Source organism: Pyxicephalus adspersus, chromosome 4 (assembly GCF_032062135.1).
Source record: "Pyxicephalus adspersus chromosome 4, UCB_Pads_2.0, whole genome shotgun sequence".
In the NCBI taxonomy this organism is placed as follows: Eukaryota; Metazoa; Chordata; class Amphibia; order Anura; family Pyxicephalidae; genus Pyxicephalus; species Pyxicephalus adspersus.
In genome coordinates, this window is record NC_092861.1 from 21,426,203 (window position 1) to 21,438,614 (window position 12,412).

Sequence of the window (12,412 nt, forward strand, 5' to 3'; positions counted from 1 at the left end):
AAATCATTTATTTGGAATTCCAGAAACACCACTGGCAAATGTTTCAGAGCCTTTTGAGAGAACAGAAAGGCAAATAACTGAAAACTTACCCCAGGATCATCACAGAGTCAACCCACTAGTACCCAGCCAATAATACTAGATACTAGATAATAAATGATAAACATTTTAACATTTTGTTCTTACACTGTAGCATAATATATCGTAGATGAGAAAGAATGACTTAAGGCCGTTAACATCAGACATTGCAATCAGCATCAGTTACTAAGATTTTTTTTTGAAGCTTTGGGTCCATGCAGCCAATTTAATAATCCAGAAGCTTCTCATATGTCTGCATGGGTCTGGCCGCGAGATCTGGGCATCTAGCCACCATTGCAGCCGGTCTGCTAAAGATATTACAAATGAGAAGTGAAGCAACCTCATTTGATTGTTTGATGGGCATGTGGGAGAGCAGACAGAAGCAGTGATGAGATCTGGCGACTTGTCTCGGAGACAAAGGTTTACATCGATACATCCAGAAATGTCAGATTTTCTGTACTAAACCAAACCTGCAAAGGATCAAGAAGGTGCCCGTTTTTTCATAACTTCCCTATAACTTATGTATATATAAATATTTGATCAGCAAGGTACTACAAATTTCATTAGTACAAAACCTAACCCTCCCTATTAATTTAAAGGTTTACTGGCATATTTCACGTGTATTTCAAATATTGAATAAACATAAGGAAAAATCAAACAAAATAGCATATTAAATCTCGGTACATTACATTGAACGTAGGTAAGCCATTCCCATTTGGAATATCATGGGAAATGGAGCCTGATGTCTATAAATGAATAGTTCCATGTAAGATTGAAACGTCTGAGAAATGTAAAAAAAAAATCTTCCACAAAACATACATTCAGAAAACCAACAAAGAAATCAATGAGACTTTAAAGGCAGTAATAGTTTATCTATGATTTCGATTGGCAATAATTTATTAAAATAGGACCATACAACACATTTAACATTTATTCTCGATATTTCTAAAAACCTGGTCATCCTTAGAAGTGTATCTCCAGGTTTATAGGTAACTTTAAATGAAAGCCATGCCCTCCCATCCCTTGATGTTCTTATGAATGGGGGAACTTTGGTGCATATTATGTACTGTAGGCGTTTTGGAGAATCACCGTCTGCTTCCTCAGGAGATAGTGTTGATTGTTCAACCTCTCCTACATACTAGGAACACACCAAGGTGCCTGCATGGCCTCAGAATGTCAAGGAGATTGTGGAACATGGGCTATATATTTTTTTTTCAATTTTTATGACAATTTTTCCTCCATGATTGCAGTTCAATATAATAATCAGCATATCATTGGGTTTAAATTAATTCAAAACCAATATAACGGCAGATAATATACCCTGAGCACATTCCACAGTATATCATCTAATAAATCATCTAGAGTATCCATCCAAATGATAATGCAGCAGCCCTCCGTGCTGTCCTGTTACTCCTCTGAACATTGAAATGTCTCAATGCCGACGCGTTTCACAGATAAGCTTCATTAGGGGATGTACTGAGAATATTAGAGAATTTTGTTGGAAATCATTTTCATATGAGGAAAGGGATTATCCAGGGAAGATGAAAATCTGGTATTCAAGGTATACTCAGGATGAAAGGGTGTTCTGTTAGGGCAGCAATGCAGGCATGGTGGTTTGATGGTGATGTACAGGCAGTTGGCGTAGGATATTCAGCAGGATACTAAAAATAAAACAATTACCCAGTTCCCATATGAGTGGTTACTGTGGCCATTTCATCTTTACTTTTTTAGATAACGTGTCCATATACACAGTTATCAGGAAGGAAGTAAATGCCCCTTTAAATTTTTATTTCTTGGTGGAAGTAATTTGACTGTTTGTTAAATTGTATAAATCATTTTCAATCTGGAAGAACTGAATGTCATTTGGGTAAATAGTGCGGATTTATTAACCAGAACTGTAATGTGCTTGGTTTACATGAACTATGACTCAGTGTTAAATATTCTTTGATACTGTGGAAAATTAAATCTTTTTAATCAACTTTTGAGACTGAAATAATACAGCTTGGAGTGTGCCAGTATTCCATTAACAAATTTGCTACGGGCAGAAAACTCCATATGGCGTAATATCCAGGTAGAATGAGATATCTTCAGGATATTAAATTTGAAAGTGCTACGATATGACAAAAAACACTTGAACTTTATTGACCTGAAGAACTCAGACTCCAGGTTTTTACATTATGCAGAATGCACAGACGGGAAGTATGAATAGAAAGTCTATGAAGAGTTCCTATGAAAGGAAGGGCGGAGATGTTCTGTATCGAAAGTACAATCATCTACTGCATTATAGCTTAATTAGCTAATAAATAGCCTATATTACTTCCACTCCTATCAATATGCCAATAGAATTTCCTAAATAAACCACTCAAGTTATCACAAACCTTAGACTGTGGAGTGTGTTTCTGTCCATAGATGGTAGGGTAGGCTGCCATTGTGTTGTACTTTCAGAAAAGCTCACAGCACCTTGGCTCAGTTCTTTTCCATCGTGACATTTGCCCATGAAGGCATTTTCTTATTACTATAACTTCTCCCAAGCATTGCAGTTGTATACCTTCTCCCAAGCATTACAGTTGTCAGGACTAGGGGCTCATCAGAGAAGCTATAGCAACATGAACAGTGTTCTCCCCAGTCACTTTTAGCTGGGTGCACCGCCCGGCACTTTTCAGTAACTCCCTGGCTATTTTTTGGTGGTTACTCATGAGTTGGGTTACAACACTGGGGTTGCCACAATTTGTTGCACCAAGCTTATAAAAAAAAATTTGGGCTGAACACTGATGAAGCACAGACAGAAGAGCTTGACTGACTTCTAAATAGGAAATGAGATGGGCTCTACCTAATTAGCTGTAAGATCTAATGCACACTGAAAGGCTCACATTGCACAGTGAGAAGCTCACAGTGTGCAGAAAATGCAGAGTAAGCAAATTCAGTAGAGGAATAGCCTGCACAAAGGTAGTTCTGCTATAAAAACAACAGGAGATTGAAAACAGGCAACTTTCTCTTTAATAAAATATGCTATTTTCATAATTTAGATCACAAATACAGAACAGACCCAATCCATAACAGATGTCACTGAACTCAACTGTACTGGGAAGCTCTTTGACAAGTTTTTAGGTGTTTTGCATTTTTGAAGGTCTCTGTTCCAATTGAGTTCAATGGGAAACTGCAGTTCAGCAGAGCTAAAATGAAGTAAATTTTCCACAAACGTTACAATGTTCCACTTAGAATGGCCAAATGATTCCAATGAACGTGAAATGTGACAGATATGAGGTTTGTGACCATAAACCAACTTGTACTGATCTTTGTTTAATACACTCACCTATGCTCTGTGAAGAGGTGCTCCTCTCTTGAACTTTACAAGGACGTATTCAATGAAATTGCCACTATCGCACTACAAAAGAAAGAAAACAAAACCTTAGATAAAAATCCATCAACACAAGACAAAAAAATATTAATTTATTTTAATTATTTTTTTTAATAAAATAATAAACACATTGTTTAAATTTGGGGAATAGTGATACCTGCTACAAAAAACACATTAAGAACTAATTAACTAATTTATCTTAGACATAATGCATTTTTTTTTTCTTTTTTCCCCTCACCTGTCCTATCTGTCCTGTTCCCTCTAAATAGTACAGGACCTAATCATGCATAATGGCCACTACTAACACTACTGATGTATTTAGTAGTATATAAAAAAATTTATAGAAGGAACTCTAAACACATGCAGTTTATTGCTATTGGTCCTGTTCGCAGAGAATCTTTGGTTATCTGGCTTCTTCCTGGAACTCAAAAATCACACTGTTAACTCTACCCAGGCTGATTTTCTCATGTGTCTAGATAAAGAGTATTGAAACTTTTTCAGTTGAAACAGAATGTAAAAAGCTGAAAAATTTGTTATCATTGTAAAAGTAAACTGTCTGTGGGCGCCAGATCACTTTTCATAAAGTTAAAAAATATAAGTTTATAGTCCTTAATTGTCAAGATACACATTGTAACAAGGTTTTAGGTCTTTCAGTATTAGAAGCTTGTGTGGGACAGGATGGGAGGAACCTCAAAAACAGATTCAGAGTCTAAAAAGCCTTTTATTTCTAGCAGTCTAGTAGATGAAGTCTACTATAGACTGGACCATATGCAACCACCAAGACCTATTGACTGTCATCATGGGCAGCATGGTGGCCCAGAGATTAGCACTCTGGCCTTTGCAGCGCTAGGTCCCAGGTTCCACCATCACTATCTGCATGGAGTTTGAAGGTTCTCCCCGTGCGTGGGTTTCCTCTGGGTACTCCCATTTATACCCACATTCCAAAAACATGCAGTTAGGTTAATTGGCTTCTCCTGAAAATTGACCTTAGACTGTAAATATATCAAATACTGTGTATTAATAATCTCAAGTAAGGACTAATACTTCTATTTTAAGTTTTGTCTAAAGCCCCCTGATGTATGTGAGCTCCCTTAAAATCCATACACACTTTAGTTTTTAGTTTTCACATTATTATGCCCATCCCCTTATTTATGTCCCTTTTACATTGCCAAAGGGCCATGTATGAAATCCGGTTTATGGCATTAGTTGGACAGGCAGAGAATACAACATTACTATTGAGAAAAGTTATTCCCTTAACTTTCAGAATTCAAACCCATCTACTTGCCATAGTATTTGGGAAGGAGCAGGAATTGTAAATACAAAGCTTTATGCCCTCTTGGCAACCCACAGGCAGAACATGGCAGGATTTTGTACCTCCAGTGTGCCTTCCAGGGTCATAGGTCATAATGCCCTTCCCTGGCACATGCATGAACCTAGAGAAGGATGTTGATACAAAAGCATAAAATCTGTTTATTGGACATTTAAAAACACTACATGTTATGCTTGTGTAGATTGGCCAGTGCAGAATGTTTTCAGGTTGCATTTATGATCAGTGTAAAATGCTTTACAGGTACTCCTGACCTTATAAACAGCTTTTACATTTCTATTGATTTGTTTAGTAACAGCAGATCTGTTCTTACACTGCCCTTAATTATATCACTTTGCAAGTGTTTTAATCAGGAAATTCCCACAATGCAATGTACTAACAACTCAAGTTCAGATTGCTCCATGGAGGTTCAAGAACAAACTTAGCCATAGCAAAGACGAGAAAAAAAAATTGTCACTGAAGCATGACCGCAGGGTCTGTCAACCACAGACAAAACAGTAGAGGAAACTGATAATAAGTAAGGGAATAAGGAAACTTTTCTTTTTTGTTGATGTTTAAATTGAAAATAAAAAAAAGGGATACCCGGGGAAGTATGCCAGATCTTATAAAATAAGGAAAATACCTTAATAAATTCTAATATGAATGACTATTTACCAAAGAAATGGGGTTACATCATAAAAAGTACATTTACCAGAACTTTCATTATTATTAACTAAAAGGATCATAAATACTGTTTTTGTAGTGCAATGTTGTCACCGGTGACAGAAAAACACTGCATAGAGATTGCAGTATATCTGTGGTGTCTACCTGGCAAAATGTCACTTGTTAACACCATTACTGACTACAGCAGGGTGTGTTCAGTAACTAAATTAGGTTTCAGTCCTAAGAATTGTTATGCTGCTTTCATTATTTGTTGAAAATGCATATTCACGTAAAGGCATAAAACCAGGCTTTGTATCCAAGGATGTGGAATGCATACAAAAATCCTTTGACACCAGTTTCTCAGTTTATGGCACATCCTTTACTCCTTTATTTTTACATTTATAAGTGTATTTTCTATGTTGATTAAAAGAACAATAAACATACAATGAATTTTATCACTGACAAAGCTATGAAATTTTAAATCTATATGAAGATGGTGCCTGGTTTTGGGAACAAACCAAAGAACTACTGGCCAGGAATCAAATGCAGTGCTCAGTCAGCTAACCAAGGCTAAGTGCTAAAACATAAATGAGGAAAATGGAGTTTTTGGAGTCTAATGTCTATCTATGGCTGAGCCAAGGTCATTGATTCATATTTACGTCTTACTGTATTACAATGGAGATTACTCAAAGCTAAGCTTTACCACTTTATGGGAGACATCTAGAAACACAACAAATCTCAACCACCACCCTTCAATTGCTCCTAAAAAACAGCAGAGTGCTTCCTGTGCATTATTCCTATCTGCAGTGTGATATAATCCAAGACTGAACTGCTAGTCTATGGTGATGCCACTTCTATAATGCTTACTATTCTTGGTTGGAGAGAAAGCTGTACCCGAGGATCCACAGTGCAAACCTCGGCCTGCTTCTGCCCCATCCATTCTGTAAATCTGTGCTTCCTCCACCTTCCCTTACCTATTAGAGGACCACCAGTCATCTCCCCTTACCTTAGCTATTAGAAGACATGAGAAATCAAAGCCTCAACACATTGTAATACAGTAATAGGCGTAAATATCTGCTATAGTAACATGAAAAAGTAAATATATCACAATAAAAGAAAATCTCAAGATGTCCTGGGTCTTGTGTTCTGCTAAAGGTGGGCATGAGGGCTAGGAAGAATAGGTGGTCTTTAAATCAGGAATCGCAGGCTGCATGTGTAATGATAAAAGAAAGGCTGCTGCCAAATATATACCGATTTACAAAACAATACAAATACTAAAGTTTTAAAAACACTTTAAAAAACAAAAGATTTAGGTGTGTTGGACAGTATGCACAACTTTGGCGGCTGTGGTTGCGTTCACTGGCCCTTACTTTAGGAGACTTCTGTGTATGTTAGATAGCATATTGCCACTTGACTCTGGCTTCTTATAGCAGCCACTACACTAAAAGGACGCAACATGTGAGATGATCCACAGAACCCGATGGGGGAAGAGACTGTAAAGCAGCAACATCTAAAGCTTTTCAAGATGGTCAAGGTTATACTCGCTCACCACAAATGATGAAACTTCTTCTCTTTCAGGTAGCAACCATTTTGTTTTATTACATTACAGTTTAAGGGTTACTTTAAGGGTACGTACACATGTGCGAGAATCTGGCGTATGTACGGTGCTTGTCGTCCCGAGGACTGTCTTGGTGGATCCACAGACGTTGAATAATTATAACGAAAGTGATCAGAATGGCGCTGTATGAACAGAGCTCGTTCATGCATCGTTCAGTCTTTTGTCGTTGGAAAGGATTGTGAAAGATGCTTTCTAACAACCAATTTTGCACATGTGTATACAGCCTAATAGTAATAGCCTTTATAAGCATACAACAAAAACCTAAAGCTAAATTGCCACCTTATATATAATGTTAAAAAAATAAACAAACAAAAAACACAGAAGCTGCTCTTTAATTTTCCATGATGTTGTTTTTGCGTCTGTTGTGTAAGGGAACAAACCTACCACTGTTCATGGAAGTCGCAGACAATACAGGTGTTAATTTTATGTTTACACAAGTTCCGATTTAATTAAAGGCAGTAGAGAGGTTGACAGAGATAAATTGGACTATAGCAGCTAACACCACATTTCAGAAAGGCGCCAAGCCGACACGAGATTACAGCAGACAGTTGGGATTGGTCATTACTGTCCTCAGACAAGCGGTACAGCAAACAGGATTTCCAGAGTTCTGAACAGGTTTTAGAGATAAGCTTCATCCTTCAGAACAGAATGGAGTCAACCAATGAATCTCGTCCAAGCCCATTATCCCAACTACATCAAAAGTTTTTTGAAGTCCGAGTAAAAAGCAATTATACTGTTTCAGGGACTCTACCAAGAGACATCTCGGAAAAAAATAAATAGATTTATGCAGTTTAAATGGCTTTAATACACTTGTGAAATCAATAATACATTTCCTGGGAATGTTTTATTTGTCGTCTGTCCATCCACGTGCACAGCACACATTTTAATAAAACCTTAATAACTATATGATTTGTGGCTGTGTCAGAAAGTGAAATCTTCTGAACAGAATACAGCACAAAACCCCATTATAGTTTTACTCATATAAACCCATTTCCCATTGAATCTATTATCATATTTTTACTTTACTTGTTTTGCATGCATGTAGAGTGAGCAGCACTTTAAAAAAAAAAACTTTATGGAACTATGTCAATTGATCTTGACCCTGTGCAGTGCAAGATCAGATGACGTTGGAAGAAGAACCCAGAAGAAGAGAAAGATGGCGGTGCCTGGTGTCCATTCTGCGCCGGAACAAAGAAGGAAGATGGGGCTGTGCAGGACTGATGGGACCAGTATCGCTGAGGGATCAACAGCTTTTATTCTATAAGGGTGTCTTTTTGTGATTATTCTGCTTTAAGTGATATAAGACAATGGGTGCAGTACATGGAAAGTGTGGGCTCCACATGGGCTCCCGATAGTGTCCCTTACTGGGCACTTTCCGTACTGGTTATAAATGTGAGCATGTGGTCAACAAAGTAAATTCAGCAAGAGAAATGACAATTAGTAAATGCCACAGAATAAAAAAAAAAACAAAACAAAATTAATGGTTTTATCTAATGCTGATGACTAAAGAAAGCCATTTAAAAAAAAGAAATCAAAAAGGGACTAGTTCTAATGTAACAAAATGCACTTAAAAGCAGTTTAACAGCACAAAAGTTGACATTTTCATTGCAAAATGAAGACAGAACCCCAGTGAACATTTTTTGAATATGGAAGGTCAACCTTTTATCTATACTCACAATCTAAATTGCTCCATACACATGTTAAGAATGGCAGGTGCCTTCGCAGTTTGATTCTGGGAGTAATCCCCACCATACAATGGGAATATGGGGCTGGGGAAGTAGATGTATTTATTTTGTAGCTTATTACAAAACAATAAATGAAGCCATACTTCAGATATAACACAGCCATGTAAAGTGAAGGCCTGCCAATCAACTAATGCCCATTCAGGTAGGCCAATATACAACATATAATATACATAAATAAACATATATTATACATATACAACACAATCATAACCTAGTGTTTATGGCACAGAACTCCTTCATTTGGACTCAACTTCCTTTTCAGGTTTCCTTTTATCACTATTGTCTTAGTTCAGCTGTATAAAGAATATCTACTATTAAATTGTAAAAAGTGTTACGATGTTGCTCCTAGCTGTCCACCCCCACAATACACTTCGAACAATGACATGGTATTGCTTATTTTTGGATGCTGGTATAAAAACGAGACGCCCAGAGCAATGGGTGAAATTTGGTTTCTTATTTACACTGAAAACATGATGTCATTTGGTTGCTATGGGCTGAACAGCTCATTTTATCAACCCACATTGTAGCGCTCTAGTGGGTGTGTTCTGGCAATATTAATCTTTTTGTAGGTGTTTTAAAGTGCTGAAAGCCATTTTTCATTTATTTCCAGTCTCAATGGTGCACCTGTCTACTTCAAGAATAGGAAGCGTGATCAGGGGTATGACGAGAGTTCACCTTTTCTGAAAATTGTCAGCACTAAAAATATCTCCTGAGCCGGGGAACTCTGTGTACCTGCTTGTAAAAAGATTTATAAAAAGAATTCAAAGCAACAATACTAATGCGTTTAGGAGGCATTTCTTAATAAAAAGTAGCAGGTAAAGATATGTCATTTGTCTGTAACCAGATAAACAAATACAAAGGTAGTGCTCTACCCAGCCCCTTTTAGCTTGGTTCACCACCCGGCACTTTTCAGTAACCACCCGGCTGTATTTGGGTGGTTACTGAAAAGTCAAGTCACAATTGGCTGCCATCCGCTTACTGCTCCTTCCCACCCAGTAAAAAACCTTTTCTGGGGAGAACACTGCAAAGGCATATGTAAAGTAACAACATTCACCAATAATTTACCGAAAGTGAATCTTCCAGGTGCACGCTTTTATTGAAATGGATTGAATCAACACCAGTTTGGTGAAAGTCTCATTGACTACTTTTTAAATATGCTACAAGATGTCAAACCTAATAGGTAAAGTTACAGATAAAAATGTAACCCAATAAACTAAACTAAAGAGAACAGCAAGGTCTGCCGAACTGTGCAATATTTTCAGCAGGTACTGGCCCCAGGGTTACAATGTTTACAATGTCTGAGTTGTCAATGTTGTACAAATCTGATATCACAGAACAAAGATGTGATTCCCAGTAATAGACAAAAAGTGTGACCAAGCATAAAAAGATATTTTGTTTGTTCGGATGTAGAAGGAAAGGTATAGAACTGCTGTCCTATTTTTGGCTAAAGGTGTCCCATAAAGGATCTTTTAATTTTTTGCCCTGGAGGCACAACAGATGAGAAAACCTTTCCAAAGTAAGGGAATTAAATCAAACAGTTGGCAATGAAGTAAATCTGCAGAGAGAATCCAGTTGGTCCTTTAAATAACTTACCTGAAACAGTTACATAGTCCGTAAAGTCAAGTTTGATCTGAATATTTCTAAGTCAGCTATGGGATCTGCATGACAGTTAGGCTACTAACAGTGGGGGAATTGCTAACAGTCAGCAATGCTACCTACACTTTTTTTTACCTTTGAAGCTCCCCAGGAAGATATGAGGTGCTAAAATATTGCAGTGCTGTAAACAATACATCATTAAATATGTTTTATAAAACTAAGGAGGTAGAACTATTTGAGTTAAAACCATCTCGCCCGGATGTCTTTAACAAAATGGTTTCCGGTCCCCCTGGTGCCAGGGTTCGGCATGTGGTGGACCAAGTGGACAAATTACTGGGAGGGGCTGGGCTTGGCCCAGCTGTCTGGGTCCATGTTGGAACCAATGAAAGGATAGATGGAAGATCCTTAAAAATCAGTTTAAAGAACTAGGTTTCAAGTTGAAGGTAGGGATCTCCAAGGTTATATTCTCTGGAATATTGCCTGTGCCATGCGCAACACAGGAAAGGCAGAGGGAGCTTAGACAGCTAAACGCATGGCTTACGTCCTGGTGTAATAGGGAATTTGAGTTCTTAAAGCACAGGGCTCAATTTTCATTGGGGTACAACCTGTATGCCAGAGATGGTTTGCACCTAAATGGAATGGGGCCTGTTGTGTTAGGGGAAGGATTTAGGTGAATGCAAATCCCCAAATGTTTTTTTAAATATATTAATAGCAAAAAGATCAGATCTGAGCATGTAGGCCCCTAAAAGAATGTTTCTGGATTGGTAACTAGAGACAAAGAAAGGTGGATTTACTAAACATTTTTTAGCCCTGTGTACACAAAGGAAAATGGCAGAGTTCAAGTCAAAATTCATATTAGCAATGTCATTGCCTTAAACTGTTCACATTTAAAATTGATATGACTAAGAAACAGCTGGGCAAAATGAAGGTTGACAAAGCACCAGGACCTGATAGATTACATCCATGTGTCCTCAAAGAGCTGAGCACAGTTATTTCAAAGCCATTATTTCTAATTTTTAGAGACTCTAATCACTGGCTTGGTCCCAATGGATTTGCATAAGGCCAATGTGGTTCCCATCTTCAAAAAGAAGCAAAGCCATTTCCAGGTAGCTACAGACCAGTTAGTTTAGTTTTAATAGTTGGAAAGGTCCTAGAAAGTTTGATAAAGAACCACATAGAGAAGTTTCTGCTAGAAAATATTATAAGTGATAGTCAGCATGGCTTTAAGAAAGACTGAAATTGTCAAACAAAATTACTCTCTTTTTATGAGGAAGTAAGTAAACAGGTAGACAGTGGAATAGCAATTGATATAGTGCACTTGGACATTGCTAAAGCATTTGACACTGTACCCCACAGATGGGTAATATGCACGTTAGGGGCAAAAGGTTTGGAAAAGTCAATCTGTAAATGGATAAAGAACTGGCTTAAGGACCACATCCAGAGAGTAGTGATTAATTATTCATACTCTGAATGGTCTAAGGTTATTAGTGGTGTACCCCAGGGTTCAGTGTTGGGCCTTTACTTTTTAACATCTTAATAAATGACAGTTTGGGATTAAAAGTACCATTTCTGTGTTTGCAGATGACACCAAACTATGTAATGGAATTAAGTCCATACAGGATGTCTATAATCTATAAGAAGACCTGAATGTACTGTTTGATTGGGCAGCCAAGTGGCAAATGATATTTAATATAGATAAATGTAAAATTATGCACTTGGGGGCTACCAATATGCATGACTCATACTGTCTAGGGGGGAATACAGTTGTGGGGGGGGGGGCAGAAATGGAAAAAGGATCTGGGGGTTCTAGTAGATCATATACTTAACAGCATGCAATGCCAAGCTGCAATATCAAAAGCTAGCAAAATATTTTCTTGTATCAAAAGAGGAATAGACTGCAGAGATGGAGTTAAATTCTGCCCCTGTACAAAGCATTGGTCAGACCACATCTGGAATATGCAGTCCAGTTTTGGTCACCAGTTCACAAAAAGGACATTGTGGAATTGGAGAGAGTGCAGAGAAGGGCAACTAAACTAATAAAAGGAATGGAG

At 37.6% G+C, this 12,412-nt stretch overlaps 1 protein-coding gene across 2 annotated transcripts in view; it reads right to left on the reverse strand.

Moving 5' to 3' along the window:
* Positions 1-12,412, reverse strand: part of HPCAL1 (hippocalcin like 1) — a 106,189-nt gene that overhangs the window by 41,507 nt on the left and 52,270 nt on the right. For both annotated transcript variants that reach the window (XM_072407537.1, XM_072407536.1), the window contains one exon: positions 3,389-3,460. The gene's annotated coding sequence lies outside the window, so the exon portion shown is untranslated. The remainder of the gene's footprint in view (positions 1-3,388; positions 3,461-12,412) is intronic.